Raw genomic sequence first — 19,702 nt, 5'->3', positions numbered from 1 at the left:
CTACAAGTCCCATCATGCACCTCGTACACAGCTATTCCTGTTTCAGTTTGATTACATGCACACACACAGTCGGAGGATTGTAACGAACTGATTACAGGGACTTTAAATTCAGCACACACACACACACACACACACACACACACATCTTTGCTGAGTCTTTTCATACTGTTACTGTGAATATTAGGACTCGTTTCCCTTGCCTTTGCCGTGTTTTGACCCTCACCTTGTTTGTTTGTTTACATTGTCTGCTGCCTGCCTGTACTGACCATTCGCCTGTTGTATAACCACGACTCTGGATTTGCTTGTATACATTTGTTTGCCCCTGTGTTGAGTGTTTGCCAGACCATTCTATGTTAAATAAACCCTGCATTTGGATCCGCACCTTTGTCAGCGTACCTTCACACAACGCAACCACTCTGTATCATTAAACACAGAAACTGTTCATTAACAGATATTTTTATAGTGCAGGAGATTTCTTTCTTTCCATCCCTCCATCATCTAAAACAGTGGACAGAGCAGAGATGATACAGTGCAGGGGATCTGAGGACTCACTGTGTGATCTTGGTGGCCAGCAGGTCTCGTAGGCTCTGTGAATGAACCACAGCCAGTTCTCCACCGCGGCCTGAGCAGTTTCGTCGTGCCTCAGCCCAGCTCACCTCTTCTGACACCAGCAGAAAACAGCGGGACGAGTTCACATGATGAAGAGCATCCGGCGGACACTGCGGCTCCGCTGACGAGACACACAGATACACTCTATTACTGTAATAATATAATCATAAACAGCATATAACAACAGTTATACTATACATTAATATATATAATAACCACTTTCTAATTTAAAAACAAAGGGGGAAAATTATTTTATAAATTTATGAAATATTACTGAGATTTTATACTTAATATTGACAATATTAAGTCTTTTTTTCAATATTTTAAAACATAATTCATTTCTGTGATGCAAAGCTGAATTTTAAGCATCCTTAATCCATATATTATTATTATTATTATTATTATTATTATTATTATTATTATTATTATCGTTATTTTAATTAAAAATATTAAACAACATTGTGCTGCTTCATATTTTTGTGGAAGCCATGACATAAATAGAAAGCTATTTGATATATTAGGAATAGTGTAATATAATATAATATAATATAATATAATATAATATAATATAATATAATAAAATATAATATAATATAATATAATATAATATAATATAAAATAATATAATATAATATAATATAAAATAATATAATATAATATAATATAATATAATATAATATAATATAATATAATATAATATAATATAATATAATATAATATAAAATAATATAGACTAGAAATTATTATATATAATAAAGTACTAAAAAAAATTTAATAAAAAATATAGGGGGGGGGGGGGGTAAATTAATTAATTAATATTATTTGTAAAATATTCCTGACATTTTACACTGAATATTAACCATATAGTAGCTCTTTACAACATAAATATATTTTAAAATGTTTTAAAACATAATGCATTTATGTTATGTAAAGCAGAATTATTAGCATTAATTATCTGGAACCATTTATTATTATTATTATTATTATTATTATTGAACAAAAATGTGCTGCTTCATATTTTTATGGAAGCCATGATACATAGTAAGGTAAAAACAACAGCATTTATTTGAAATAGAAGGTTATAATATAATATAATATAATATAATATAATATAATATAATATAATATAATATAATATAATATAATATAATATAATATAAAATCATATAATATAAAATAATATAATATAATATAATATAATATAATATAATATAATATAATATAATATAATATAATATAAAATAATATAATATAATATAAAATCATATAATATAAAATAATATAATATAAAATCATATAATATAAAATAATATAATATAATATAATATAAAATCATATAATATAATATAATATAATATAATATAATGTAATGTAATGTAATGTAATGTAATGTAATGTAATATAATATAATAAATATAATATAATATAATATAATATAATATAATATAATATAATATAATATAATATAATATAATATAATAATAAAAACAAGCAAAAACATCTCAAATAAACATATTAATATATTATAATTCTATATTTATTTTACCATCAACTCTATAGGCCTGAAATTTGGTCAAAATTTGCATAAAAACGTAACCAATCACAAAATGAACAAAATAATAAAATAAGACAGAAATAAAATAAAGTAAAATAAATGAAAATTCCAATTAACATTAACATATTATATGGTGAATATCAACATAAATAATAATAATAACACTATTGACACGTATGCTTATCTAACGCATTATACAATTATATTACTTTAAAGCCTCATTATTTTATACTAAACGTTGTCTGCGCTGATCCTTTTAGAGAATCTCACACAACCTGTCCATGTCCGCAGTTAAATTCAATGAGTTTCTTTTGACAAAACGACCAACAATTTCTTTTGTTTTCCCATTTAAATCCTGTTTACGGCCTGTGATGAGTTGGGTTAGTAATAGTCCGTCAGACCGCATTAAAACAGAGCAGCACTAAAGCGTTCAGACACATCAATAAAGCTGTTTTACTTCTGCCTCGTCCTCTCGGGAGCGAACACGCTCTTATCTGCTCTTTCAAAGCAAACAATGGCGGACAGATCTCTGATAAACAAACCCCGTCACGCCACGGGACACTCTTGTGTTAAAGATGAGACGGTTACGCTCTGATAGATCGTGATGAAAAGCGGGATATTTTTAAATTCAGAGAGCATTATAGTGCGGCTGTCCTGACATAAATGTTCACGTTAGGATTGAGCAAATTGGTAAATTAGTAGGGATGCACTGATTAAATTTTTTTTGCAATCGATCCAATCTCGATACCAAATATCTAAGTATTGACCAATACAAATCCGATCCCGATACTGTGCCATTTTTTAAAAGCATAATACAGTTTCTATAGTTCTGGTGCTAAGCTCAAATAATGTCTTCTTTAGTAAAAATAACAGACCTATAGGCCTGCTGTATATGACAAACGACACAATCTAACTAAAAATATGATGCTTGCTGTAAACGGCTACATTATTTGAGCATTCGTTATAACATTGATCTGTTGTGGTCCAGCTTATGTTTCCTGTTTTAATATTAATATTTTTTCTTTGGAATCTGCAATAGGCTACTACTATTGACACTAATCGTTGGCAAAATAATCATCCTTTAAGCAAAGCCTGATATTTTCCTGCAGGTTTGACGCAGACTAAACTGAGGCCAGTGTTACTTAATAATCACTCGCGAAATCTCGCATTGAGTGAGACGGAGAAAGTTCAAAACAAGGTCCACTTATATGCTTCAGCGCCAAAACACAAACTGGTATGTCAAATAAAATATTAATAAAACTAAAATTACAGTAAAATATTCACTTTCAGAGTAGCCTATATTAGGCTAAATAATCTTCTGTTAATGACAATCCATATTGCGCAGTCAGTTTCACTTTAATTAATTTAATCAACTACTTTGACCACAATGAGCCAGGTTTTACAAACTATTCGCAGCACTTAAAGTATTCCCCTCGGAAGAATAAACTCAGTCAGAAGGATGAGAGAACAGAAACTCATTGTGAGAATAATCTTATGGAGTGGCGCACATCGCATCTGCGCAGCCGGCGCGTGAATGAAGCACTTGATGCATCGGAGACACAGCACGCAGCCCTTCAGTATCTGCGGACACGTCCAAAACAGCAGCTCAAAGGGAAGAAATCAGTGCGTTGAGGATCTGTCCAATGTATTATTGAGCCTTTTCTAATTAAACATTTCGGGTAGGGTTGGGTATCGTTTGGGGTTATTTCGATACCGGTGCTAAATCGATACTTTTAAAACACTTTAATCTGAATAAAAGACTATAAAATATTTAAAGGGACTTTGTCTAAATACAACTGTCTTGCAAAATAACTAGTAAAATGTTAGGCACTAACTGTCACTATGGGGAAGATAAAAAAGTAGATATTAGAAATGAGTTAGTTAAACTATTATGTTTAAAAATGTGTTGTAAATAAATCATGTTTTGATAACGGAAATCAAAAATGAATGAAGGCAAAACTAAACGAATTGAATATGACTTGCATGAGCGTGACTGAAAACTACATTTGATCATTGTGTTACATCTGTTCTTTGGTACTGGCAGACTGTTTGTAAATTCAATACTGCATTTCCTAATGTAAAACTATGTTCACTAGATTTCTGATTAACAATGGTCTCTGCATAGCCGAGCACTTCCTATATTAAAAGTGTTACAATCGATATTACCTGTGTCAATTTTGGCGTCAACCTCTGACGAAAACGGGGAACCAGGCTAATGCGCGCAGCACCGTCACTGACAAAGAGCAAGTGCGCACGTTGTCAGAATCCTTGCTTGTAAAATACGCTTTAGAACGCTTAGTTTAAGCAAATTTGATGAACGCGATCAAGCATGTTGATCTGAAGAGAGTCTCTCTTGCTCAACGAATGTGCTGTACTGCGTGTGTTGCGTGCGTCCGTCCCCTATGAAAACGAGAACAAACGCCTGACATCGCCTGTCCGTATTCCTCAAAGTTGTTTAGAATTAAATGTTTAGAGATGGTGTGACAACACATACCTATGTGTGCCTTTGATGCACCCCTTAATGCTTCTTACGTTCTTGTCGCAGCACCAGTGCCACCGAAATTAGGCACCAAAATTCCTATGCTGATTTGATCCGTTACATACCGGTTACAAAGGTACCGGTGCTATAATGGCACCAGATTTCGGTACCCAACCCTAATTTCAGGTCGGCCTACTTTGTGTGTGAAGAGCAGGTAATAACCCTCTCTACTCCAGTGTTGCGAATGCGATCTGTTGATCTAACAGACACAGCACAACACGATTTAGAAACAGCAATGAACTCCTTGTTGCAGGTCAAAATGAACCCATTTAATGCAAAACTAAAAGCATTTCTCCACTGATTATTTATAATACCATGAACAAATAGTCTTGGAGAAAGTTTTTCGAGTTGTCATGTACGCGACAGCCAGTTTGAATTGTGAATGAATGGAGAATGATTGACAGGAACAGAGGCGGGAAGCACTGAAGTGAACATGAGTTTAACCACGTGAATATTCATCTGTACTTCACTTTAAACTGTAGAACAGCTTCAGAACATTTGGGATATAGTAGGCCTACATGACAACTTTCTAGTGTCTTACAATAGCCTACCTTCATTGTTTATAGCGCAAGGACAAGATCCGATTTGGATCGGTACCAGCTGGCAGCTACCAGAAAAAATATGCGGTATCAAACCTATATCCGATTAAGGTATCGGGATCAGTGCATCCCAAGAAATTAGTAATATGAGAAGCGAAACCTCAGGTGTGCATTATTTTCTAATTATTCAACGGACAGGAGTGGTAAATAGAGTAAGTAAGAACTTCTAACATGGCTCAGCCAATCAGAATGAAGCATCGGAACTATCCGTAAACTGTTATTATTATTGTTTTATTTATTTAATTTGTTTAAATCGCTCAATCCTTGTTAACCAAATCTACAAAGGCATCATCATACCTCTGGCGACCTCTCTGCCATCCTTACTGATCCTCCAGTCCACGGTCACGCCCACTCCACCCCAGTTGACCAAAGATAGCTCCGCCTCCAGGCTCTGATTGGCCACAATAAGGGCGGGGCAGTGCAGCTCCAGTCGGGGAGGCAGTTCCACACTTACACTCCCCTGAGCCATGATCTCTTGGTGACCCGCAGAGAGGCTCACGTGAGCCTGGTACCGTCCTGGGACGCCGTACTTGTGCCTGGCTGTGGTGTTGGGCGTGGAGGTGTTGACCCGTGGCGAAAGGTCACCAAAGTCCCATGAGAACGAGGCAGGGGAGACGGAGGAGGCCACGGATAGGACGGCCTCAGAGTGCACAGACACGCGACGGGACAGAAGAGAGGCGGAGAAATTCACCTGTGGGCGGAGCATATGCAAATCACAACACGTGTGACAGTTCTATTTTAAGATACAGAGTGATAATGTGAAAAATTATTAGCTTTTATTTTAGCTAATCTCACAGAAGAGACATTCAAAAATCATCTCACAAAGTGTTTAGATCATTGTCATGGTGCATGGTCATGGTTCAGATCATCATACATACATCTCTGCAATGACTCAAATCACGTATTAATAAAGTCATCTGGAATGGCAAAGAAACGTTCTTGCAGGACTCCCAGAGTTCATCAAGACTCTCAATAATGTTCATGTCTGGTGACTGGGTTGGCCAATCCTGGAGCACCTTGACCTTCTTTGCTTTCAGGAGCTTTGATGTGGAGGCTGAAGTATGAGAAGGAGCGCTATCCTGCAGGAGAATTTGTCCTCTCCTGTGGTTTGTAATGTAATGGGCAGCACAAATGTCTTGATATCTCAGGCTGTTGATGTTGCCATCCACTCTGCAGATCTCTCACACGCCCCCATACTGAATGTAACCCCAAACCATGATTTTTTTCTTCACCAAACTTGACTGATTTCTACGAGAATCTTGGGTCCACGTGGGTTCCAATAGGTCTTCTGCAGTATTTGTGATGATTGGGATGCAGTTCAACAGATGATTCAGCTGAAAAATCTACCATCTGCCACTAGAAGTCAAGTTATTATTTGTTGCTCTTACCACTGGGATCGACGACTTGACTTTTGTCAGGCAGTGTATTCGCTAGAAATACATTATCCTGTGAAACATCAATATCTCCTCTCTTCATTTATGGAGTTAAACGTTGTATAAAACTAATCAAAACTCTTAGAAATGTAGACAAACAGTGACATAAATGCTAATCATTTGTTAAGGGGAAGCCCTTTTTCAAACAGACAGCCACACGATTGGTCCTCCTGACAGATACAGCAGTGCTCAGTGTAAACAAGCTAGCAGATCGCTTCAGAAAGATTCAATATTGTTTAGTATATTGTAGTGTGGATGAGAATCATGCAGATGAGGAAAATGTTGAAGAGCGTGTGACTGATGTTGAGGAAGCTAGTAAGGTCATGCGTAGCAGTCTGTGTGTGGAAACAGCTAGCATTGATTGGAGATGAGGAGTTAGCCAAAAGATCATTTGCTGTAAAAGTTGTAAACTTAACAATGTAGAGCAGTGTTTTCTGTCATTTGATGAAGATTTTGTTTACGAGATACGTCGGTCTATTCACAGAATGCGAGATTTAGGTCCAATCCCAATTCTATTTTTGTACCCCTACCCCTTCCCCTTGCCCCTTGAAACTGAGTGTGAAGTGGAAGGGCTTCAAAATTGACCCCTAAGAATTGGGACAGCACTACAGCACCTGCACACGTCATCATAAGTCATCGCGATCTCTTACTTCAAATGAGATCAGACGATTGTGACTGCTGTAGTTATTCCAGTTGTGCTATGTTTTGGTTTTTATCTTCAGGAAATCACTAAAGGCATATATTATGTTATCAAAATGATCTAATGTGGAAATAAGATCGTAACTGCATTTACACCGTGGCCATATTCATATATGTAATCACAAGAAAACAACATTAACATTATAGCAGACACTGTAAAAAGCTCATTCCCAGCCACTAGACTTTTCTGTTATGAAGCGGACAGGAGACAGAGGTAAGGAAACGTTAGGGTGTTTATTAAATGACAACAAGGAGCACATGAAGGATAGCCAGGAGGATCAGGAATGATGTTGGGGTCTTTTCCTCCGTGGCTGGGTAACAGGAATACACGAGGATGGACAGCACACACCAGATACAGCTGACAGAGGATGACACAGACTTGGAAGGACTGGAAGACAGGACGATACGGGTGGACCAGGAAGACTAGGAGGAATACAAAGAGAACAGGTAAGTAAAGCGTTTGTTTTAGCTGAGGATGACTACGCTGAGTGGTCGCTCAGTTGTCCGCTTTCGTCGAGACGAGCCCGGACAATGAGCGACTGGAGTGCTGTGCTTTTATCTGGTGCTCGTGAATGTGATGCAGCTGTGTGCTCATTAGAAGTCAGGTGATGGTGATCTTCGTGAGTGGGGATCGTGAGAGCCTGACCAATCCGTGACAGTACCCCCCCTCCCCAGGGCCCGCTCCTGAGGGCCGACACCTCCGACGCCGTGGTGGTCTCCCTCTGCCTCTAGGCGCTGGGAACTCAGGGTGGCTCTCATGAAACTCCACCATGAGACTAGGATCGAGAATATCAGCTCTGGGAACCCATGTCCTTTCTTCGGGGCCGTACCCTTCCCAGTCCACCAGGTACTCCAACTGGCCACCACGACGTCGGGAACGCAAGATCTCCTTCACTGCGTAGACGGCTCCTTCTTCTAGGAGCAGTGGAGGAGGGGGTTCCTCTTCGTGGTCAGGCTCTGTGGAGGGAAGAACAGGATCGTGATAGGGTTTCAGGAGTGATACGTGGAATGTAGGGTGAATACGGTAGTGAGAGGGTAATTGTAGTTTGTAGGTGACGGGGTTAACCTGTTCCACGATGGTGAAGGGACCAACAAATCGGGGACTTAACTTGCGAGAGGGCAGTCGCATGCGTATGTCCCGGGTGGATAGCCACACCTTTTGTCCGGGTGTGTATCTGGGTTCTTCAGACCTTCTTCTATCGGCGGTTACCTTGCTTCGACGGACTGCCCTCTGCAGATGTTGATGAGCCTCGTCCCAGACTCTCTCGCTCTCCCGGAACCAGTGATCCACTGCGGGGACATCAGATGGTTCGCCATCCCAGGGAAAGAGCGGTGGTTGGAAGCCCAGGACGCACTGGAATGGCGTGAGTCCGGTGGAGGGTTGCCGCAGTGAATTTTGGGCATATTCTGCCCAGCCCAAATACTGGCTCCAGGAGCTCTGGTGACCACTGCAGAAGGTCCTCAGGAACCGTCCCACCTCCTGAATCTTCCTCTCTGTCTGCCCGTTGGTTTGGGGATGATATCCAGAAGAGAGGCTGACGGCCACACCTAGGAGCTTGAAGAAGGCTTTCCATAGACGTGAGATGAACTGTGGACCTCTGTCCGACACAATATCTTCTGGAATACCAAATGACCTGAAGACTTGATTAAAGATATTGTCGGCTGTTTCAAAGGCTGTGGGAAGACCTTTCAGAGGGATTAGTTTGACAAACTTTGAGAATCTATCTACGATGACTAGAATACAGGTATTACCTTCTGACGAGGGGAGGTCAGTGATAAAGTCCACTCCTAGGTGTGACCAGGGACGGTTCGGAATCGGCAAGGGATGGAGCTTTCCAGCGGGTAGATGACGTGGGCTCTTGGATTGGGCACAGTCCTTACAGCCCTGAACATATTGCCTCACATCCCTTGCCATGTTTGGCCACCAGAATCGTTGGGATACTAGCGAGAGAGTATTGTTGATCCCTGGATGTCCAGTGCCTAGCGAGGTATGTAAGGAGTGGATCAGATCTACCCGGTGTTCAGGTGGTATGAACTGCCGATGAGGAGGGCATCCCGGCGGAGCAGGGGCTTCCGGAGTGGCAACGACTGGAGGAGCGTTCCAGGTGATCGGACAAATGGAGATGTGTTCGGGAAGAATCTTCGTTGGGAGTTCTTCATGATCGTGATGCTCGTGTAAACGAGAGAGAGCGTCTGCTCTTAGATTCTTGGGTCCTGGACGATAGGAAATGGAGAAATCAAAACGTGAGAAGAAAAGTGACCATCTGGCTTGACGTGGACATAGTCTCTTGGCCTCTTTGATATATTGGAGGTTTTTGTGATCTGTGATCACCTGGAACGGATGTTTGGCTCCCTCCAACCAGTGACGCCACTCCTCCAAGGCTAGCTTGATTGCTAGAAGCTCCCTGTCTCCTATGCTGTAATTCTGCTCCGCCGGGCTCAACTTCCGAGAGAAATAGGCACAGGGATGCAGTCGGGGCGGTGTATCATGATGTTGGGATAATACTGCCCCGACGCCGGTGGTGGATGCGTCCACTTCCACCACGAAAGGAAGATTTGGGTCAGGATGAGTCAGGAGTGGGGCCCTTGTGAACTCCTTCTTAAGAAGGCGGAAGGCTGCGGCTGCTTCTTTGGTCCACTCCAGTCCTTTGGGTTTACCCTTGAGGAGATTAGTGAGAGGTGATGTAATCCTGCTGTAGTCCTTGATAAACCGTCTATAAAAGTTAGCAAACCCAAGAAACCTCTGGAGCTCCTTAATGGAAGTGGGTTCTGACCAGGATAGAACAGCCTCAATTTTCTTCCCATCCATACGTATACCGGTTTGGTCAATGATGTATCCCAAGAAATGAATCGACTTCTGGTGGAATGAGCATTTCTCCGCTTTGAGGTAGAGGTGATGTTCTCTCAATGTGTGTAGGACCTCCGCAACGTGTTGGCGATGTTCGGCCTCACTCCGGGAGTAAATGAGGATGTCATCTATGTACACTATTACAAAGTGGTGAAGAAACTCCCGGAGGACTTCATGAATGAAGTTTTGGAATACGGAGGGGGCGTTGACCAGACCGTAAGGCATGACCTCATATTCATAGTGGCCAGTAGGGGTCACGAATGCTGTCTTCCATTGGTCCCCCTCACGTATTCTTATCAGATTATACGCGCTGCGGAGGTCCAATTTAGTGAAGACTTTAGCTTCTCGGAGCTGTTCCAAAGCGGCTGGTACCAGAGGAAGGGGATATCGGTATTTTACTGTACCGTTATTTAGGACCCTGTAGTCGATGCATGGACGCAGCCCTCCGTCCTTCTTGGCCACAAAGAAGAAGCTTGAGGCGGCTGGTGATTTTGAGTGACGTATGTACCCCTGACTCAGAGCCTCCCTTATGTAATCTTCCATTGCCTGATTCTCTGGAAGCGAGAGCGGGTAGATCCTACCTCTTGGCAACTGGGCATCTGGAACTAGGTCGATCGCGCAGTCCCATGGCCGATGCGGCGGTAGCTGGGAAGCTCTCTTGGGGCAGAAGACATCATGAAAGGAGCTGTACTCCTTAGGAATGTGGATAGACTGCTTCTCAGGAGGACTCTCGACCGATGTTGTAAACAAAGAAATGGGGTTCCGACCTTGAAGAGGGAGATTTGGAAAACAGGTAGGTGTACATCCAGATCCCCATTTCTTTATCTCTCCTGTGCCCCAAGAGATGATGGGATCGTGCTTCACCAGCCACGGGCGCCCTAGAATGATGTCCATATTTGCACCCTCCAGAACCAGAAATTGAATCCTCTCTTGATGTAACAACCCCACTTGAAGAAGGATGTCTTCGCATTGTCGATGGATACGGGTCGAAGATCGAGTGCACTGGGTTATCGGTTGTATCTGGTATATATGCGAGGACGCCTCAGTACGTAGGTGGAGTTGACGACAGAGGGATTGGGAGATGAAGTTCCCTGCTGACCCGGAGTCGATGAGGGCTGTGACAAGGAGAGAAATAGAGGCAGTAGTTATTTGTACGGTGGTAGTAAGTGGTTTACATTGTTCAATATTCGTACTGAATACACTCACTGAAGTCCGAATGGGACGAAGGGGACACTCCATACGGGTGTGTCCACTGACACCGCAGTATAGACACAGACCCCGGGTCAGCCTCCTCTGTCGTTCCGCTGATGTCAGTCTTCCAGACTCTATTATCATGGGTTCTGGTTCTGGAGAGGCTGTTGACTCAGGCGATTGGAGGAGTGCAGACGAGGGGGTGATGGTGTCCTGTTGATAGGAACGGAGACGATCGGAACATCGGAGAGAATGTTGGATGAATCTCTCCAGACCCATAGTATCATCTAATGTGGCCAGCTGGATTCGGAGAGTGGGTTCCAAGCCGAGCCGGTACGTGGTCAACAACGATCTCTCATTCCATCCACTTGCAGCTGCTAGAGTGCGAAACCGGAGAGCATATTCCTGTGTAGATAGAGTACCTTGCTTTAGATGATACAGCTGCTCTCCAGCGGCTACTTCCCCATCAGAACGTCCAAACACCTCTTTGAAATACTCCGTGAAGGTAGTGATGGAATTCATGACCGGCCCGGCTTGGTTCCAGATCGTCTCAGCCCATTTAAGTGCAGGCCCAGAGAGTAGTGATACGATGTAGGCGATCTTTGACTTATCTGTGGGATATAGAGAAGGTTGCATTTCGAATATGAGGGAACATTGTAACAGAAAACCATTGCACTCCCCCGCTCCGCCTGAGTAGGGCGCTGGTCGGGCCATGGGACTGGAAGGAAGGGCCGAAGAAGAAACTGTGGAGGCGGAAGTGCTCGGTGCTGGTGGTGCGTTGGAAAGTGGAGCTGGTGGCTGTAGAATCCGCTTCAACTGGTCCACCAGCTCTTGAAAGTGATCGGGGGTGCTCATGTTGTCGTCGTTATTGGTCCGGGCTTCTGTTATGAAGCGGACAGGAGACAGAGGTAAGGAAACGTTAGGGTGTTTATTAAATGACAACAAGGAGCACATGAAGGATAGCCAGGAGGATCAGGAATGATGTTGGGGTCTTTTCCTCCGTGGCTGGGTAACAGGAATACACGAGGATGGACAGCACACACCAGATACAGCTGACAGAGGATGACACAGACTTGGAAGGACTGGAAGACAGGACGATACGGGTGGACCAGGAAGACTAGGAGGAATACAAAGAGAACAGGTAAGTAAAGCGTTTGTTTTAGCTGAGGATGACTACGCTGAGTGGTCGCTCAGTTGTCCGCTTTCGTCGAGACGAGCCCGGACAATGAGCGACTGGAGTGCTGTGCTTTTATCTGGTGCTCGTGAATGTGATGCAGCTGTGTGCTCATTAGAAGTCAGGTGATGGTGATCTTCGTGAGTGGGGATCGTGAGAGCCTGACCAATCCGTGACATTTTCTGACAGGGGATTCGAGTGTCATCGAGTGTCAGAATGTTGTGGGACTGCTGTACAGGAGTTATTATTATTAGTTTTTATTTTAGTGTTTTTTTAAAGCATGACGGTAAAACACAAACGCGGTTATGAATATAATACAACATGTGCTTGTTTGTTGTAAAAATTCATAATAATGACAAAAAAATACAGCTATACTGCCATTGTGGCTGGTGTATTCTGGGAAATTTTCTTACCCCTTGGTTTCGATTGTGGCCCTGAACAATCTATGTTCGAAGGGGTATCTACCTCTTCCCCTTGGCCCTAAGCATTCAAGCTAAAGATAATTGGGACACCAATAAGGGCAAGGGTTAAGGGGTAGAATTTGTATTGGGCCTTACTCTAACCCAGTATTTAACTGTTGGTTATCGCCATTATGACTTCTTCAACACTGTTAAACATGTAGCACATCTGTTCAATCTTTCTGATTTTAGTCAATCTTTTTAAAAGTGCCCTTTAACATATATAATCAAATAAACACTTAAAAAACCTTGAGATTTAGACTGGTTTAATAGCATTTGTATACAGTATTTACAAATTAAGCTGTTAAAAATAGTTTATTCCTTTAAAAGTGGTTGGACTTTGAAGGATATCAGAAAAAAAATACTTTTCTCACCATTTTCTCAGGTTTTCAATTGGAAAAAGAGGGCACACCACCATAATTCAAATGGTAATATCTTCAAAATCATTCAAGGTATGAATGTCAATTGACACTGAAATCTCCATTTTGAAATTTGGGTCAGTGTGACTCATTTTGCTGGATCAGGTCACATATAAAGAAGTGTGTTCTGCTTGTCAAGGCTGCATTTCTTTGAACCGAGTAAGGTAAAACTATAAAAGAAACAAGATAGGCAGCAAACCATGGTACGGCATGGTAAAGTTTTTTGATTATTACGCCAGAATGAGAGTATAGTTCCTATATCAGTCTAGAAATTCATTGATAGACAGAAAGTTATAAATAAAGTCAGTAAATTATACAGTGAGCAGGGTTTCTACATATTTTTACTACTAAAATTCCATGACTGTTCCAAGATTTTTTCAGAACTTTCAAGTTCATTTCCATGACTTTATGTTACATGTAATGTCTACATATACATGGCAAATAATAAGAAAAACAACGACATTCAAATTTATTACAGCATATCATAGATCACGCAACAATCTATTTTATTTCAATTTGTTTTTATAGCTATGAAGAATTGATTCTGATAATGCTTACACAGCAAGTGAGAGCAAGTTTTTGGCCAAGGACCGATAATAAGTAAAGACAATTAACCTACATTCAAGTTAGGGCTGCACAATATATCGTTTCAGCATCGATATCGCAATGTGTGCATCATAAAAATTCACTGTAATGAATCGTTCACCACAAAACTAGCAATGTGAGCTAACAAAATCAATACAGTTAGTTTTGATTTCATGTGTACTTTATGTTTGGGTACCTGAAAGACGTCGCATGCAACCGTCCAGCGGCACTCCTTCATGACGGCCGGGTCGGAGCAGGCGGCCGAACACTGCGACTCGCTGATGTGATTGGGCTCAGAGTTGGTGCTGCACAGACACTCTCTCTGCTGGCCCAGACCGCCGTACCGCTGGTTCTCATGGAAACACTTGGAGTTGCACTCTTCACGTGAGAACGGACCCGGCGTGGAGGACGAGAAGATGACCAGCTCCACCCCTGCTGTGTGCGCCTCGTCCTGCAGACAGCCTGCGTATGTCAAACCTAACACACACACATCAACACATGTTAACACACTGCAAAAAACGCTTTAATACTTACTCTTTATGTCTTGTTTCTAGTGGAAAATTACAGTGTTATTAAATTACAGTCCAAACCAGAAAGTTAAAGGTCCTGTAAAGTGCTTTGAAGTGTGCGTTTTTATTTGATGTTTGACGTAATCTGAACTGAAACACGAAGAGAGAGCGGGATATAGAGTAGCTCCTCCCCTTTTACAAAAAAAACAGCCAATAGTGTTTTTTTTTTTCTCACAGCTCTGCCAGTGAGTGGTTGAGCTCAAGCGTGTCAAATGAAAAGATGCTATTAACATCATTATACAATATATAGTACAAATTATATATACAAAAAAGTATGCTACATCCTATAGCTCAAAAAAGACTGCGAAAGAGAGAGGGACACCAAGAAAGCTAAAATATATTTATTAAATTCAGCTTCTACCACAGCAAACTGAAAAAAAATATTGTGATATTTGGTGCCAGTTTATAAGGAAGTGATGAACGCAAATGTTTTATGCAATCGTGGAGTTTTGCGCATAAATCTAATTCACATCTTTGGATGGAAACACAGCTACTAATCACTAGTGGTGGAAAGGGTACAGAAAAATCAGTGAAAAGTGCCATGAAGTGCTTTGAAGTGTGCGTTTTTATTTGATGCTTGACGTAATCTGAACTGAAACACGAAGAGAGAGCGGGATATAGAGTAGCTCCTCCCCTTTTACAAAAAAACAGCCAATAGTGTTTTTTTTTTTTCTCACAGCTCTGCCAGTGAGTGGTTGAGCTCAAGCGTGTCAAATGAAAAGCAAATGAGAGGTGTTTTGATGGGGGCGGGGCATGTCAATACTAGAGAGCATTTGATTGGTCAACTGAAGTATGAGGTGACGTGAAGAAATCGATGATCCATTTAGGTGGAGGTGACAAACTACAAACTTTGATTATTTATATCTTCTATCTTCATTATATCTCACTATCTTCACTATCAAGACTAATATTCTGATACTAACATCTAATAAACTTTATTTTGATTTCAGGTGACTTTAAAGATGCTATTAACATCATTATACAATATATAGTACAAATTATATATACAAAAAAGTCTATCTGTACAGTATGCTACACTCTACAGCTCAAAAAATATTGCGACAGAGAGAGGGACACCTTAAAGAGCTAAAATATATTTGTTAAATTCAGCTTCTACCACAGCAAACTGAAAAAAAATATTGTGATATTTGGTGCCAGTTTATAAGGAAGTGATGAACGCAAATGTTTTATGCAATCGTGGAGTTTTGCGCATAAATCTAATTCACATCTTTGGATGGAAACACAGCTACTAATCACTAGTGGTGGAAAGAGTACAGACAAATCAGTGAAAAGTGCCATGAAGTGCTTTGAAGTGTGCGTTTTTATTTGATGTTTGACGTAATCTGAACTGAAACATGAAGACAGAGCGGGATATAGAGTAGCTCCTCCCCTTTTTAAAAAATACAGCCAATAGTGTTATGTTTTTCTCACAGCTCTGCTAGTGAGTGGTTGAGCTCAAGCGTGTCAAATGAAAAGCATATGACAGGTGTCTTGAAGGGGGCGGGGCATGTCAACACTACAGAGCATTTGATTGGTCAGATTTGATGAGAAAGTATGAGATGACATGAAAAAATCCATTTAGGCAGAAGTGACAGTCTGCAAGCTTTGAATGTTTATATTTTGTAAGTGCAAATTTTGTCACTGTTTTGGAGTGTTTAGCTTATAGATATCCTCAAGACTAATATTCTGATACTAACATCTAATAAACTTTATTTTGATTTCACAGGACCTTTAAGGTGTTGTGTAGAATATATTGATGCCAGTATGTATAAATAGTAAACCTGCATTATACAAAATATAGCACAAAATATATATACAATAAGGTCTATCTGTACAGTATGCTACACCCCCATTGCTCAAAAAAACATGCAACAAAAAGAGGGACACCCAAAAAAGCTAAAACACATTTATTAAATTAAGCTTCTACCAAAGCAAACTCTGAAAGAAAAAAACATTTATTGTGATTTTAGGCACCAGTTTATAAGGAAGTGATGATTTTGTTCTCATTGACTCACTGAATGCAAATGCTGTTTTATTTAGAGTATCTCAGAGTTTTGCACATAAATCTAATTCACATCTTTGGACAGAAACACAGCTACTAATCACTAGGGGTGGAAAGAGTACAGAAAAATCAACCTCAAGTAAAAGTACCATGAAGTGCCTAAGAATTTAGTGCAAGTAGAGTAAAAGTAGCCCTTTTAAAAGTACTCAAGACTACTGAGCATTACCAAAGACTCTAGAATACACAAGATGTGTCACTCCTATAGCCCCGCCTACTAGTACAGGAGCCAATCAGCAATCGATATAGACCGACGATTCTCCAGGGGAGAAGCTCAGACCAGGCGTGTGCTGGAATCTCAGTGAATACTTGTTTCACAGACACGAGAAATATATCCACATAAAGCTTGAAATCTCTACTTTTAAATGAAGCAAGTGCACTTACTAACCAAAGGTTTTCTGTTTTTTAATCTGTATGAAACGAATGCGAGGTACAGTCTGTCCTGTCAAACACATATCACATGACAGCAACTACTAAAACACCTACAAACTGTCATTTCTGGAGGAGATTCTCCATCAAGACCAAGTTGTGGATTACTGACCAGAGCGATCTGATGATCATTATCCAGAGGATGCTAATGTGTAACACTGCAATTATGTGGTTGGTGTCGTGATCTCGTTCCTTTCGAGTACTCATGCATGTTAGCTCGGGCAACCTGAAAATATGCAGATTTTGTTTGATTTGGATGTTTAGAAATAAAACTAATGAGACAGTTTTTGTTTGTTTATTAGTGATTCCTAATATGTAATGTGATCGTAAGCTTGGGAGAATTTGATGTTTCCCCATTTAGACAGAATGCCCGAGCATACTGCCCAAGGGGCATTTCAAAGATGAACGACGAGTGAAATGACTTGCCTTAAAGGGACAGTGGTATCACACTATGAAAGTCTGATGCATTTACATGCAATTAGTGCATGTGTGTGTGAAAACGTAACATTCTGTAGTGCATTAAGCTACTGTTTAAGGTCATTTGGGGATTTCAGTCATCATACAGTAAACATCATCATCTTCTCATCAGTCACATGGAGTCCAAACTGTCTAAAACAGATTTTGGACATCTTCTTGGACACTTTGAATGCTTCCGAAAGGTTTTCTGCATTTAAAGTACCCATGTCTTGAGGTACTTCAGTATGAATTAATTTTCTTTCTATGTGTGATTTGACTGAATGGGAATAACAGGGCTGATTTTTTTTTACTTAGCCAATCCCCATAGACAAGAAAAAATAAAGTAATGACTGCAGGTTGAAGGAAAACAGAGGAGTAAATACTGATACAGCACTAAAAATGTACACATTAAAAAGTGAAAGTGAAAGTAAAAGTACAGTTTTTATAGTTAATGTATTTTTTCCCCAATTTCTGTTTAATGCATAGAAGATGTTTTTCAACACATTTCTAATCGCAGACTGATTTCTTTTATCTTTGCAATGATGTAGAAAAGACACCTTTTGTAAAATGTACACATGAAAAAGTGAAAGTGAAAGTAAAAGTACACATTTGAAAAACTACTTAATAAATTACAATTCCTGAGGAAAACCTCCTCAATTACAGTAATTTGAGTATTTTTACAGCACCGCTGGTCACTCACCGCATGCGTGCACGCTGACGTTGAGCAGTGGCTGGTTTCTGACCTCGGGCGGTCGATCGCAGAGCATAGAGTTCGGCCGCTTGACTTTAACCCCCTGCTCCTGCAACCAGCTCACCAGACGCACCAGCTTACAGTCGCAGAGGAACGGGTTAAAGCTCAGGTCTCTGCAGGACAGAAAACATTATATACACTCTCACAATGAGAGACAGGCAGAGCAGAACTGACAGCTACCCGTGCCATAAGGTTTATAGTGAATTTATTACACAGCTGTCTGAAATACTCGATTCTAATTGGTCAGTCAGGACATTTCAAGGTTATTCCGAGATAAAAGCCGCTAAATAAGACAGGTTCATGCAGAAACTGAGAATCACCTCAACCTTTAGTGAATACGTTCACATCCATATATTTATATCAACATTCACATGTATCTGCTCCTGTCACGTTGATGTTTTTAACATTTTGGCGCCATCTTGTGAATGAATAATTGGTAGGTTAGTCTATGCTTTATTCAGCCAGTTATTTTACATAATTTTATGCTTCATTAGCATCACTTTCCTGAGGTTTATAGTAAATTTATTACACGGCTGTCTGGAATACACGATTCTGATTGGTCAGTCGGGACATTCCAAGGAATGTTATTCCCAGATAACAACCACTAAATAAGCCAGGCTTATCTGGGACCTGAGAATCCCCTCTACCTTTAGTGAATACGTTCACATGCATATATATACATTATCATTCATATGTATCTGCTCGTCTGTCACACCACAGTTTTTGACTTTATGGCACCATCTTGTAAATGAATAATTAGTAGGTTAGTCTATGCTTTATTCAGCCAGTTTAGTTTCTGTCAGCTTTGTATTTTTGACAGTTTGGTGCCATCTTGTGACTGAATAATGCAAACGTTATTTTATGCTTCATTAGCATCACTTTCCTGAGATTTACAGTGAATTTATTACACTGCTGTCTGGAATACTCGATTCTGATTGGTCAGTCGGGACATTCCAAGGAATGATATTCCCATACTGTAATACTGGACATTATTTCTGTTCAGTGACAAGACTTGTGTCTAAGCAAAGTCAGACATTACTGTCCTAATGAATTAATTAAAAATCAAGACATGATCATATTTTATTTTGGTAAGATAAGCGTAATCTAGAGGCCTTTGCCTTTCATATAAGCCACTTCTGATACCAAATGATCATCTAGAAGTCAAGATATTATTTGTTGTTCCTAAAACTTGGATAGGCGACAAGACTTTTGTCAGGTAGTGAATATAAGTACTAATAAACAGCCAATATCTTAATAATAGCTGGGTCAGCTCTGGGTTAGTTAACCTCCTATGTTGCTGACAGGAGTTTTTCTGTGTCAATAGGAACT

General features: G+C 40.3%; 1 pseudogene; it reads right to left on the bottom strand.

Moving 5' to 3' along the window:
- Positions 1 to 19,702, bottom strand: part of LOC130223669 (polycystin-1-like) — a 115,648-nt pseudogene that overhangs the window by 62,744 nt on the left and 33,202 nt on the right.

This window comes from Danio aesculapii, chromosome 1 (genome assembly GCF_903798145.1).
Source record: "Danio aesculapii chromosome 1, fDanAes4.1, whole genome shotgun sequence".
Classification (NCBI taxonomy): Eukaryota; Metazoa; Chordata; class Actinopteri; order Cypriniformes; family Danionidae; genus Danio; species Danio aesculapii.
Note: the sequence above shows the minus strand (reverse complement) of the source record. Positions and strands in the feature narration are given on the sequence as shown.